Genomic DNA, 11,746 nt, shown 5'->3' with positions numbered 1-11,746 from the left:
CAACACAGTCAAGCCCCGTGGTGTTGGACTCTGCCTCGTGGGGACTGTGATAATCATCTGCCTCCTTGTTCTTGCCACCAAAGTGGATAACCTCACATTTATCTACATTATACTGCATCTGCCATGCATCTGCCCACCCACTCAACCTGTCCAAATCACCCTGCAACCTCCTAGCATCCTCTTCACAGTTCACACTGCCACCCAGCTTTGTGTCATCTGCAAACTTGCTAGTGTTACTTTTAATTCCATCATCTAAATCATTAATATATATGGTAAACAGTTGCAGCCATGTCTCTGTAATCCCCACAATGTCATATCTGCCAATCTCCAACTGAGCCTCAAGCTCATCCACTTTACTTCTTACACATTGCACATTCATATATAATACTTTTAAACCATTACTCACCTCACCTTTCACATCGATTCCTATTACACTTGGCCATACTCTCCTATCCCTTCGTGAGCTTACTGTCCCGTTAATTCTGGTGTCTTTCTTAACTTTTTCAATACTCTCTTTCCCTTTAACTCCATCCTTGTCTATCCCATTTAACCCCTCCCCACTATTTAGTTTAAACCCACCCATGTAACAGTGGCAAACCTGCCCGCCAGAATGCTGGTCCCCCGCCTGTTGAGGTGCAACCCGTCCCTTTTGTACAATTCACCCTTACCCCAAAACTGATCCCTGTGGTCTAAGAATCTAAATCCCTGCCCCCTGCACCAGCTCCTCAACCACACATTCAGGTCCCATATCTCCCTGTTCCTGCTCTCACAGGACGAGGAACTGGAAGCAAACCGGAGATAACTACCCTGAAGGTTATGCTTTTCAGCCTTCGTCCGAGTCCCTAAAGTCACGCTGCAGAATCTCTTTCCTCTTCTTCCCGACATCGTTTGTGCCGACATGCACTACCACTTCCGGCTGCTCACCTTCACCCTTGAGGATGCTCTGCACTCGGTCCGTGACGTCCTGGATCCTGGCACCAGGGAGGCAACACACCATCCTTGAATCCCGCTTGTTGCCGCAGAAACCCCTGTCTGTACCTCTCACGATGGAGTCCCCTACTACCACGGCTCTGCCCGACGTTGGTCTCTTCGGCTTGGCCTCAGCGCCACGTTTTGCCTCGCAGTCCTGTCCACCACTCAGACTGGCAGTGTCTTCTGTCCCAACAGCTTCCAAGAGGGTGAACCTGTTGGAACCTGTTGGAACCTGAGGTGAACCTGAGGTACACCAAGCCTCCTTCCCTTCCTCACCATCACACACCTTCTCTCTTCCGGTACCTTCGGTGTAACAATCTCACTGAAGGCCTTGTCCAGGAAACTCTTGCCTCTCCAGTGCCCTAACACGGTCCTTCAGCAGCTGAACCTGGACACACTTTCAAACTCTTGCTTCCGTAGTCTAAGGTTCTTACCAGCTTCAAAAGGGTATTTATAGTACCATTGCCCTAGAAGAGCATGGTGACCTGCCTCGATGTCTACTTAGCCAGTTGCACTTACATCCACTGTAATAAAGTACTTTGAGGGGTTGGTTACAGTGCATTCAGAAAGTATTCAGACCCGTTCAATTTTTACACATTTTGCTACGTTACAGACTTATTTAAAATGGAATAAATTCTTTTTTTAATCATCAATCTACACACAATACCCCATAATCAAAAAGCAAAAACAGGTGTTTAAAAAGTTTAGCAATTTTTTACAAAGAAATAACTGAAATATCACATTTACATAAGTATTCAGACCCATTGCTATGACACTCAAAATTGAGCTTATGTTCATCCTGTTTCCATTGATTATCCTTGAGATGTTTCTACAACTTGATTGGAGTCCACCAGTGGTAAATTTAATTGATTGGATATGATTTGGAAAGGCACACATCTGTTTATATAAAGTCCCACAATTGACAGTGCATGTCAGAGCAAAAACCAAGCCATGAAGACGAAGGAATTGTCCGTAGACCTCTGAGACAGGAATGTGTGGAGACACAGATCTGGGGAAGGGTATAAAACAATTTCCGCAGCATTGCAATTCCCGAAGAGCACAGTGGCCTCCGTCATTCTTAAATGGAACAACTTTGGAACCACCAGGACTTTTCATAGAGCTGGCTGCCTGGCCAAACTGAGTAATCGGGGGAGAAGGGCCTTGGTCAAGGAGGTGACCAAGAACCCGATGGTCACTCTGACAGCGCTCCAGAGTTCCTCTGTGCAGATGGGAGAACCTTCCAGAAGGACAACTATATCTGCAGCACTCCACCAATCACGCCAGACGGAAGCCACTCCTCAGTAGAAGGCACATGACTTGGAGTTTGCCAAAAGTCACCTAAAGGACTCTCAGACCATGAGAAACAAGATTCTCTGGTCTGATGAAACCAGGATTGAACTCTTTGGCCTGAATGCCAAGTGGCACGTCTGGAGAAAACCAGGCATCGCTCATCACCTGGCCAATACCATACCTACGGTGAAGCATGGTGGTGGCAGCATCATGCTGTGGGGATGTTTTTCAGCGGCAGGAACTGGGAGACTAGTGAGGATCGAGAGAAAGATGAATTGAGCAAAGTACAGAGAGATCCTTGATGAAAACCTGCTCCTGAGCGTTCTCGACCTCAGACTGGGGCGGAGATTCACCTTCCAACAGGACAATGACCCTATGCACACAGCCATGACAATGCAGGAGTGGCTTAGTGACAAGTCTGTGAATGTCCTTGAGTGCCCAGCCAGAGCCTGGACTTGAACCCGATCGAACATCTCTGGAGGGACCTGAAAATAGCTGTGCATCGACGCTCCCCATCCAACCTGGCAGAGCTTGAGAGGATCTGCAGAGAAGAATGGGAGAAATTACCCAAATACAGGCGTGCCAAGCTGGTAGCATCATACCCGAGGAGACTTGAGGCTGTAATAGCTGCCAAAGGTGCCTCAACAAAGTCCTGAGTAAATGGTCTGAATACTTATGTAAATGTGATATTTCAGTTTCCCCAGTTGTAAATTTCCCCGGTGTGGGACGAATAAAGGAATATATTAGTTCTTTTTAATTACTTTTGCTTTTTTTTATTATGGGGTATTGTGTGTAGATTGATGATTAAAAAAATGAATTTAATCCATTTTAAAATAAGGCTGTAACATAGCAAAATGTGGAAAAAGTGAAGGCGTCTGAATACTTTCTGTAAATCGCAAATCAACTCCTGCAGCGGCAGCGTCTTCGCCCGCCCCGGATCGCGGGGCTTGGGTCGGCCCGCTGCGGACCTTTCACCAGCCGGCGCGGCCTGGAACGTGGCAGCTACAACAGCCTGACCGCGGGAGAAGACTGCAGGGGAAGAGAAAATACATTCTGGCCTTCCATCACAGTGAGGAGGTGACTGGAGGAGACTTTCTGCGATGGATGTTTCTTTCTGTTTCTTTTTGTTTGATTGTGTGTGTTATTGCTTATTTTTATTGCTCTTTATTGCTTTTATTGCTCTTGTTGTTGGACTATGGGTAATCTTTCATTTCACTGTACATTTACGTGTGTGTGACAAATAAACTTGACTTGACTTGACTTGCCTCAGAAATAACCTGTAAGTGCTTCAATTTGCATATTGCCGCAACAGGTCAACAGCAGATGCAGTCCCACTGGCTCTGGACACTCAGCTCTGGACCATCTGGATAACAGGAACACGAACGGGAGGTTGTTATTCAATAGACAATAGACAATAGACAATAGGTGCAGGAGGAGGCAATTCGGCCCTTCGAGCCAGCACCGCCATTCAATGTGATCATAGCTGATCATTCTCAATTAGTACCCCGTTCCTGCCTTCTCCCCATTCCCCCTGACTCCACTATCCTTAAGAGCTTTATCTAGCTATTCACCCACTACATCTCTATCATCCCCTCCAATCTATTCACCAAGCTCCAAGGTCTGGACCTCCCTTTGTAAATAGGTCCTCGACTTCCTCATTGTCAGAGCTCAATCAGGGCAGATCAGTAACAATATCTTCTCCTATACTGACCACCCTCACGGATACACCTCAAAGCTGAGTGCTTATCCCCTATTCCACTTCTCTTTACATCTATGGGCGAGTAGTTAACTACAGCTCCAAACGCCATCTGCCAATCCACTGATGACCACACTGTGGTTGGCTGCATCATGTGGCGGTGGTGACTCAGTATACAAGAGAGAGATAGAACACATCTGGTTGAGTGGTACTGCAACAATGACTTCTCACTCAGCGACAACAAGACCAAGGAACTAATCATTTGATTTCAGAATGTGGAATTTGGGGGATCAGGTGCGAGTTGAGCTTATAGGACTTGATATTACAATCCCTACTATAAATGGCACCTTCTTAATATCTTGAGTGGGGGTAAAAACTTAATTGGGGTCATCAGGTGGGCACCCTCCTTCCTTGGGGTTTCGTTGATAGGCCCACACCTCTAGGTGTGTGACTTTAGGCTTTTGTACCTCTTGCCCATTGCCCACGACACCTAGTGGTGTGTGACTTTAGGCTTTTGTACCTCTTGCCCATGGTACAAAAGCCTAAAGTCACACACCACTGGTTCCAGGAACAGCTATCAGGTGCTTGAATCAACCTGCACAGCGCTAATCCTAACTCAAAAACGGAATACCACAGATTTTTTTCTATCTCATGCAGCAAAGTGTATTTGGTTTTTTTTCTCCAATCGTGTTTTGAAATAATGTATTGTCTTTTTACACACTCTTTCACAAGGATTCCGCTGGGACAGGAGGACTTAAAGTTAAATTGGATAAAGCTGGCATTTTTTTCCCAGGGGTCAAGGAAGCTGAGAGGTGATATGATCCATAAAATGGCATATTAAAAAAAAGAGGGGATAGATAGGATCAATATTCAGAATCCAACTCCCAGGGTATGGTTGACTGAAACTAGAGGCATGTTTAAGTAACTCAGCAGGACAGGCAGCATCTCTGGATAGAAGGAATGGGTGATCCCAGCGGTATGAATATTGATTTTTTCTAATTTCATCTCACCCTTGATTTCCCTCTCTTTCCATACCCTCCCCATTCTAGTTCTCAGACCAGTCTGACTGTCCCCGATTAAATTTGATATCTGTATGCTCCGTTGTCACCCTCCCCTCACTAATAATGATCCATTCTACATTTTCCTTGATTACATCTCCTTTGATGTCTCATTTTCACACCTTCCACTCCCATATCTCTGTGTCTCCCTCTGCCCCGAATCTCAGTTTGAAGAAGGGTCTCGACCCGAAACATCACCAGTTCCTTTTCTCCAGAGATGCTGCCTGACCCGCTGAGTTACTCCAGCATTTTGTGTCTATCTTCGGTGTCAAACAGTATCTGCAGTTCCCTTCTACACAGGGCATATGTTTAGGGTGGGATGGAGGAAGATTTTTCACACATGGGTGCAGGTCCATGCAGTCATGTTTGTGGAAGCCCCACCCACTGGCCACAAGCCCAGCCCACTGGACACTAGCCCCGCCCACTGGACACAGTGGGCAGTGCAGGGGCAGTCACGAGGGAGGGGGGCAGAGTTGGGGGCAAGAGGTGTAGGAGGAAGGGGCGGAGGGAGATGGAGAGGTTGAGAGAGGGGGATGGGACAAGCTGAGGATGTGGTACAGGAGGGCAGGTCGCCACTGGACACTAGCCCCGCCCATTGGACACACGCCCTGCCCACTAGCCCCGCCTATTGGATACACGCCCCGCCCACTAGCCACGCCGAACCGGCACTTGTCCCGCCCACTTAGCACTAGCCCCGCCCACTGGACATACGCCCCCTGGACACTAGCCCCGGCCATCAGTTGGAAAGGCAGCCCATTGGACATAATCCCCGTCCATCAGCGTGCAGCCCCGCCCTCGACGGGTCCCGCCCCCGGCCCCACGTGACCGGTCCGCGCCGGTGGGAGGCGGGGAGAGACTGCAGCGGCGCCGGCGGTCAGGACAGCACAGCGCGGGACAGGTGAAGTAAGCGGCCCCGGCATTGTCGGGCGGGTGGGCGGCCGGCGCCAGGTGCGCTGCAGCGACGGACAGAGCAGCTGGGCAATGCGGGGATGGAGCCTGGGACCACAGCACACCGGCCCGCCCCTGTACCCCCCCCCCCCACACCCGCCCTGTACCCCCCCCCACACCCGCCCCCCCACACACCCGCCCCTGTACCCCCCCCCACACCCGCCCCTGTAACCCCCCACACACCCGCCCCTGTACCCCCCCCCACACCCGCCCCTGTACCCCCCCCCACACACCCGCCCCTGTACCCCCCCCCCACACCCGCCCCCCCACACACCCGCCCCTGTACCCCCCCCCACACCCGCCCCTGTACCCCCCCCCCACACACCCGCCCCTGTACCCCCCCCCACACACCCGCCCCTGTACCCCCCCCCCACACACCCGCCCCTGTACCCCCCCCTCACACACCCGCCCCTGTACCCCCCCCCCCACACACCCGCCCCTGTACCCCCCCCCACACCCGCCCCCCCACACACCCCCCCCCACACCCGCCCCCCCCACACCCGCCCCTGTACCCCCCCCCCACACACCCGCCCCTGTACCCCCCCCCACACACCCGCCCCTGTACCCCCCCCCCCACACACCCGCCCCTGTACCCCCCCCCCCCACACACCCGCCCCTGTACCCCCCCCCCACACACCCGCCCCTGTACCCCCCCCCACACCCGCCCCTGTACCCCCCCCCCACACACCCGCCCCTGTACCCCCCCCCACACCCGCCCTGTACCCCCCCCCCACACACCCGCCCCTGTACCCCCCCCACACACCCGCCCCTGTACCCCCCCCCCACACCCGCCCTGTACCCCCCCCCCACACCCGCCCTGTACCCCCCCCCCCACACACCCGCCCCTGTACCCCCCCCCCACACCCGCCCTGTACCCCCCCCCCACACCCGCCCTGTACCCCCCCCCACACACCCGCCCCTGTACCCCCCCCCCCCACACACCCGCCCCTGTACCCCCCCCACACACCCGCCCCTGTACCCCCCCCCCACACACCCGCCCCTGTACCCCCCCCACACACCCGCCCCTGTACCCCCCCCCACACACCCGCCCCTGTACCCCCCCCACACACCCGCCCCTGTACCCCCCCCCCCACACCCGCCCTGTACCCCCCCCCCACACCCGCCCTGTACCCCCCCCCACACCCGCCCCCCCACACACCCGCCCCTGTACCCCCCCCCCACACCCGCCCCTGTACCCCCCCCCCACACACCCGCCCCTGTACCCCCCCCCACACACCCGCCCCTGTACCCCCCCCCCACACCCGCCCTGTACCCCCCCAAACCCGCCCTGTACCCCCCCCCCCACACCCGCCCTGTACCCCCCCCCCCCCCCCACACCCGCCCTGTATCCCCCCCCCCACACCCGCCCTGTACCCCCCCCCCCACACCCGCCCTGTACCCCCCACACCCGCCCTGTACCCCCCCCCCCACACCCGCCCTGTACCCCCCCCACACCCGCCCTGTACCCCCCCACACCCGCCCTATACCCCCCCCCCCCACACCCGCCCTGTACCCCCCCCCCCGCCCACACCCGCCCTGTACCCCCCCCCACACCCGCCCTGTACCCCCCCCACACCCGCCCTGTACCCCCCCACACCCGCCCTGTACCCCCCCCCCCCACACCTGCCCTGTACCCCCCCCACACCCGCCCCTGTACCCCCCCCACACCCGCCCTGTACCCCCCCCCCCACACCCGCCCTGTAACCCCCCCCCCACACCCGCCCTGTAACCCCCCCACACCCGCCCTGTACCCCCCCCCCCACACCCGCCCCTGTACCCCCCCCCCCACACCCGCCCTGTACCCCCCCCCACCACACCCGCCCTGTACCCCCCCCCACACCCGCCCTGTACCCCCCCCCCACACCCGCCCTGTACCCCGCCCTGTACCCCCCCCCACACCCGCCTTGTACCCCACACCCGCCCTGTACCCCACACCCGCCCTGTACCCCCCGCACACCCGCCCTGTACCCCCCCACACCCGCCCTGTACCCCCCCACACCCGCCCTGTACCCCTCACACCCGCCCTGTAACCCCCACACCCGCCCTGTACCCCCTCTACCCCGCCCCGTCCGCTGTACTACCATCCTTCGCTGTACCTCCCGTACCCTCCACCATCATCTCCCTCCGTTCCACCCTCACCCCCTCCTCCCTCTCACTGTCTCGCTCACCGTTCCCTCTGTACCACATCCTCAACTTGTCCCATCCCCCCTCTCTCAACCTCTCCATCTCCCTCCCTCCCTCCTACACCTCTTGCCCCCAACTCTGCCCCCCCTCCCTCATGACTGCCCTTTCCCTGCCCCTCTCTACCCACAAGGATATCGCTGTACCCCCATCCACATCTCCCCGTCCCCTCTGCCTCGTTCCCTCCCACAGTTCGTGTGTTGGTGACTATCTCTGCTAGTCCTCCCACCCTGTGCTTGGGCTGCATTAAACTTTAATTTGAATTTGTGAAGATGCATTCTGTTTCTGCGTTTTTAATAGTTTCAAGTATCAGGCTGCATGCGGAAGTGAAACTAAAGCCTGAAATAAGACTTTATTGATTTTGACTTTATTCCAGGGAAGTAAAACCTGGCCTGCGTCTGCCGATTGGATCATTTTCTCCCCATCCCCCTCTTGTCAATGTTGCAATGTCTTCTGATGTGTTTTATTGAGGTTGTGTTAATGAAATGTATTTTAATTGGGATTGTGCTAGGTCCCATGCAGTTTGGCAGAGTAACGATTTCCCTGAAAGTGGTGGCACAGGTAGACAAGATGGTGTGTGGCATGCTTGCCATCATTGGACAGAAAGTACAAGAGTTGGGATGTTATAAGATATGTGAAACCCCACTTATAAGTATTGTGTACAATTCTGGTTGCAATACTATAGGAAGGAGGTGATTTAAGCTAGAGGAGGTGCAGTAAAAAACCCACAAGGATGTTGTTGTGACTGGTTTCAGGCATGAGGAGAGACTGGATAGTCTGGACTGTTTTTCTTGGAGCACAGTGGCTGAGAAGTTTATAAAATCCATAAGGGGTGTAGATAAGGTGAATAATCAGTCCTTTTCCATAATTGGGAGGGTGTACAACTGGAGGGGACATGATTAAGGTGAGAAGGGAAAGATTTAAAAGGGGTGGGATGGAGAAAGATGGAGGCCTTCTACGCTCTGTTGTATAATTCTATGTCTGTATTCATTTGGGAAAGTCTTTTGCAGTGAGAGATGCAGTAAATCAGAATAACAGTACACCATAATGGTGATTGATAGTCTAATTCTGCTAATGCCATTTTGTACATTGTAATCCTATAACATCTCCACTAATTGATGCAGGGAGCATTTAAGAATAGGTTTACACTGGTGTGTGGGAAAGTAACTTGACATGGGAAAAAATTGAAAAGAAAATGCAGTTCAAAATGGTCATGCCAGATTTTAGAAGTGTATTTAATCCCATTTAATTGCAGAATAGGTCGTGGTGAAATTAGTGTTATTTTTGATATGGACCAGCACAGCAAAGAATTAACCCTATGGCCCATAATGCCTGTGCCAAACAAAATGCCAGGTTCAATTAATCTCTGCCTCACCTGAATCAGATCCCTCCATTCTCTGCATATCCATGTGCCTGTCCTCTTAAACACCCCTGAAAACTACCCGAAACGTCACCCATTCCTTCTCTTGTATCTGCCTCCACCACCGCCTTTGGTAGCACCCACAACTTTAAAATACACTTGTCTTGCACATCTCCTTTAAACTTTGCTGCTCTCACCCCAGTGCTACGTACTCAAGTCTTTGACATTTCCACTCTGGCACAAACGTTCTGATTATCTGTATCTCAATCCAAATTTGTCTAACCTCTAACCTTTTAATCCAGGCAGAATTCTGGTAAACCTCCTGCACCCGCTATAATCCTTCATGCCCCAACTGTAATGGGGCAACCAGAACTACCCACAATACTCACAATTTTGCCTAACCAAAGTCCTAAATAACTGCATCATTGCTCTCGCAACGCTCAGTCCGCCTGAACCTACCTGATCTCCCGGTTGCTAAACACTTTAATTCTCCTTCCCATTCCCACACACACTTTTCTGTCCTAGGTCTCCTCCATTGTCAGAGTGAGGCTAAACACAAATTTGAGGATCAGCATCTCATATTTCACTTGGGCAGCTTACAGCCCAGTAGTATTAATATTGATTTCTCTAACTTCAGGTAGACCCAACATTCCCTCTCTCTCTATCCCTCCCCCACCCAAGTCGCACAGCTTTTCGTTTTCACCCAACAAACAGCTAACAATGGCCTGTTTCCTTTCTCATTGTTACTTTTTTTGCATATCTTTCATTCATTGTTCGTTATCTCTCTACATTATCGCCTATCTTTTGTTTTCCTTATCCCTGACCAGTCTGACGAAGGGTCTCAACCCGAAACGTCGCCCATTCCTTCTCTCCAGATATGCTGCTTGTCCCGCTGAGTTACTCTAGCTTTTTGCAGCATTGCTTCCAGACTCTTGTGCTCAACGCTCTGACCTTTGATAAAACATACCGCATGATTAGGGTAGTTTAATGTAGCTGTGCATCGTATTATCTATTGGCAAAGCTCACTGATTCAGCCGCGTGTCGCACCAGGAAGCAAATTGAATTTAAGTCAACAGTCTAACACAACTGCTTACCAAGGCTGTTTTGGAAATATTTTATTTCCTGTTCATACTCTGACTTTGAGTTTTAATGATATGGCACAAAACCTTTACTCCGCCAAATCCACTGTTACCATCAAGCTCCCTTTGGACTAATCTGATTTTAATTCCACACGCGTATACATTTTGTTCACTTCATTTAACTTTCCCTCATTTCCGTACTAAATGGCCTACCCCTTATTCTTAAAGTGTGGCCCCTGGTACGGGACTCCCCCAACATTGGGAACATGTTTCCTGCCCCTAGCATGTCCAATCCCTTAATAATCTTATGTTTCAATAAGATCCCCTCTCATCCTTCTAAATTCCAGTGTATACAAGCCCAGTCGCTCCAGTCTTTCAACGTACGACAGTCCCGCCATTCCGGGAATTATCCTCGTGAACCTACGCTGCACTCCCTCAATAGCAAGAATGTCCTTCCTCAAGTTTGGAGACCAAAACTGCACACTATACTCCAGGTGTGGTCTCACTGGGGCCTTATACAACTGCAGAAGGACTGCTTTGCTCCTATACTCAACTCCTCTTGTTATGAAGTTATAACATTCCATTGGCTTTCTTCACTGCCTGCTGTACCTGCATGCTTCCTTTCAGTGACGGATGAACTAGGACACCCAGATCTCTTTGTACTTCCCCTTTTCCTAACTTGACACCTTTCAGATGATAATCTACCTTCCTGTTCTTACCACCAAAGTGGATAACCTCACATTTATCCACATTAAACTGCATCTGCCATGCATCTGCCCACTCACACAACCTGTCCAAGTCACCCTGCAACCTCGTAGCAATCTTCCTCACAGTTCACACTGCCATCCAGCTTTGTGCCACCTGCAAATTTGCTAATGTTACTTTTAATCCCTTCATCCAAGTCATTAATATATATTGTAAATAGCTGCGGTCCCAGCACCGAGCCTTGCGGTACCCCACTAGTCACTGCCTGTCATTCTGAAAAGGACCCATTTATCACTACTCTTTGTTTCCTGTCTGCCAACCAATTTTCTATCCATGTCAGTACCCTACCCCCAATACCATGTGCTCTAATTTTGTCCATTAATCTCCTATGTGGGACCTTGTCGAAGGCTTTCTGAAAGTCCAGGTACACTACATCCACTGGCTCTCCCCTGTCCAT

General features: G+C 52.2%; 1 protein-coding gene across 4 annotated transcripts in view; it reads left to right on the top strand.

Annotated features, from left to right (window-relative positions):
- Window positions 1-5,822: 5,822 nt before the first annotated feature.
- Window positions 5,823-11,746, top strand: part of LOC144590725 (progranulin-like) — a 73,975-nt gene continuing 68,051 nt past the window's right edge. For 2 of the 4 annotated variants that reach the window (XM_078395155.1, XM_078395152.1), the window contains exon 1: window positions 5,823-5,914. The gene's annotated coding sequence lies outside the window, so the exon portion shown is untranslated. Of the gene's footprint in view, window positions 5,920-11,746 lie in introns of all 4 variants that reach the window. The other 2 variants (XM_078395154.1, XM_078395153.1) reach the window with 2 other exon arrangements.

This window comes from Rhinoraja longicauda, unplaced genomic scaffold (genome assembly GCF_053455715.1).
Source record: "Rhinoraja longicauda isolate Sanriku21f unplaced genomic scaffold, sRhiLon1.1 Scf000273, whole genome shotgun sequence".
In the NCBI taxonomy this organism is placed as follows: Eukaryota; Metazoa; Chordata; class Chondrichthyes; order Rajiformes; family Arhynchobatidae; genus Rhinoraja; species Rhinoraja longicauda.
The sequence above is the reverse complement of the archived record's forward strand: the minus strand, read 5'-3'. Positions and strand labels throughout refer to the sequence as shown.